The sequence below is a fragment of the Cupressus sempervirens genome, chromosome 4 (genome assembly GCF_028749045.1).
Source record: "Cupressus sempervirens isolate cs-2001-9-10 chromosome 4, ASM2874904v1, whole genome shotgun sequence".
NCBI lineage: Eukaryota > Viridiplantae > Streptophyta > Pinopsida > Cupressales > Cupressaceae > Cupressus > Cupressus sempervirens.
Genome location: NC_143121.1, coordinates 687,509,423 through 687,511,870, shown reverse-complemented (window position 1 = coordinate 687,511,870; position 2,448 = coordinate 687,509,423). Strand labels below are relative to the sequence as shown.

The 2,448-nt window shown below is 38.0% G+C and overlaps 1 pseudogene; it reads left to right on the top strand.

Annotated features, from left to right (window-relative positions):
- Positions 1-722: 722 nt before the first annotated feature.
- On the top strand, positions 723-1,619 carry LOC149563134 (cytochrome P450 750A1 pseudogene; annotated as a pseudogene).
- The last annotated feature ends 829 nt before the right edge of the window (positions 1,620-2,448 follow it).

Sequence of the window (2,448 nt, the reverse complement as noted above, 5' to 3'; positions counted from 1 at the left end):
TGCTTTCTTTCTCTGTGTTCCTTGCATCTTGGTTTAATATGGTTTCTTATTCTGAATTTCCAACAACTACTACGGTATGTGCATTCGTTGTTTTCTTGTGGGTTTTGTATAGATTTACTGTGCAAAGGAAAAATGAATCAGGATTGAGACAGAGATTGCATGGCCCGTGATAGGAAATCCGAACCAGCTAAGAAAGCTTCCTCATCCTGACCTTCACGAACTTGCGAAGAAATAGGGACCCATCATCCTGTTGAAATTTGGTTCTGTTCCCACTATTGTTCTTGAAAACCCATGATGTAGTTTTTGCAAGCCGATGTCCAACTGCTGCAGGGAAATACCTCTTTTACAATGACAAGGACATGGTATTTGCACCATACGGGACTTATTGGAGACACATGAGGAAGCTGTGCGTGGTAGAATTGCTTAACGAGAAGAGGATCGAGTAGTTCAGATGTATATATATAAGAGAGGAATAATTGCTTCTCCTTGTTCGTTCAGTGTGAGAAAAGTCTGAGCACGGAAGGAAGCCGGTTAAGCTCAACCAATTGCTTGCATCGTTTACCCAGGCAGTCATGTGGCGAATCTTGGCGGGTACGAGAATATCTCTTGACAGTGACACCAACGAGGGTGGTCATGCCGAAGAGTTAAAGATGATGGCTACAGAGGCCGCGGTTACAGCATGAGCTGTGAATATCTGGGAATTCATTCCTTGCTTGGACTGGATGGACTTGCAAGGAGTGAAGGGGCGCATGAAAAAGGTGCACAAGTGCTTCGATCAAGTGATGAGTAAAATAATAGAGGAGCACCAGCAACAGAAGGGGCAGCGGCAGTCTGATACAAAAGACATCATTGACCTTCTCTTGGAGATGGAGAGCCTCGATGGAGTGCCAATCAAGGAAGAAAACATCAAATCCATCGTTTTAGTACGTTATATATGTCTACTTCTGATTCACAATACAATCAGTACAGTTATTTCTTCATCGTTTTAGTATGTTATATATGTCTACTTCTGTTTCACAATACAATCAAAGCTAATGACTTTTTTTTATCAAAGCTTAATTTTATCCTTTTTTTTTAAAATTGATAATGCGAGGTTTTGAACTAATGACCTCTCCAAAAGAAGCCATGTTAATTCACTGCTTAATTTTACCTTTAGTATGTGATATTTAAGACTCAGCATATTCTGATGATAATAGATCATATTATATGATACCAAATATGGTTATTAAAATCTACCTTACAGTCAGATTCAAAAGAAAAAAATGTATTGATATGAATTTTAGAAATCTAATATTACTAATACATTTATGCAGGATATGTTCTTTGCTGGAACTGAATCTACGGCTACGATGTCAAAATGGGCAATGAGTGCGGTTCTGAAATACCCCGTTGTGGCCAAGAAAATGCAAGATGAAATAGAATCAGTGGTAGGTAGAGAGAGGATTGTGTTTGAGAGTGATATAGGTAGCATGGAATACTTGCATTGTGTTATAAAGGAGGCGCTGAGGTTGCACACAATAGTACCTTCGTTGATGAAAGGAAGCCTAAGTGCACAAATGCTTCCAAATGCTGAATCTAATAGGAGAGATGATGCTGAAATTTATCTCACAAAACCTTAAACTACTGCAAGCTAAATAAATACATACAGAAAGATTCAACTCATAAACACAGAACACAAGATATACGTGGGAAACCCTTCTGAGGAAAAATCCTACCACTCCAAAGCCAAACTCAATTGTATTGTCAGCAACAACATTTACAATACAATCTATAGAGCCACAACTCTCCAGAGTATTCAGCTATGATATCAAATCCAGGATAATTCTAGTAGTGTAACAATGCTTTTCAAACAATGCTCACCCTCACATCATTTTCTACAATGATGCCTTGTACTTGTAGAGTTTTTGTACAAGAGGAAACAGTTTCTAAAGCGTTTACATTCAACACATCTATAATTTATTTTAGAAACTTCCTTATGCACACCTTTGCATAAAAACAAAGCTTAATAGAATAAATCACCAAAAAATAGAAGATTTATGTTTTTCTACTCCCAGTCTTTTCTTGTGGAAGAATCAAGTTTTATTTAGCAACTTTTCATGAAAGCATAAATAAAGCAATAAATCATGGTAAGGCTGAGTCACCTTATCCCAACAGCGAATACTACATGAATTGACACAATATTGTACCATTGGTGAGTACTTCATTCCTGCGAAAAGTAGGCTTGTTGTTAATGCTTGGACTATAGGAAGAGACCTGTCATTGTGGGAAGATCCTCTGGAGTTCAGGCCAGAGAGATTTATGGGTAAAAAATTTATCTTATGAATGAAAAGGACTTTTTTTGATATGTTGCCACTTGGGGTAGGAAGGAGAGGATGCCCAGGTATAGGCATGGCAGTTGGAACATGGATTTTCAGTTGGCCCAGTTTGTTTGTTGTTTTCAATGAAGCG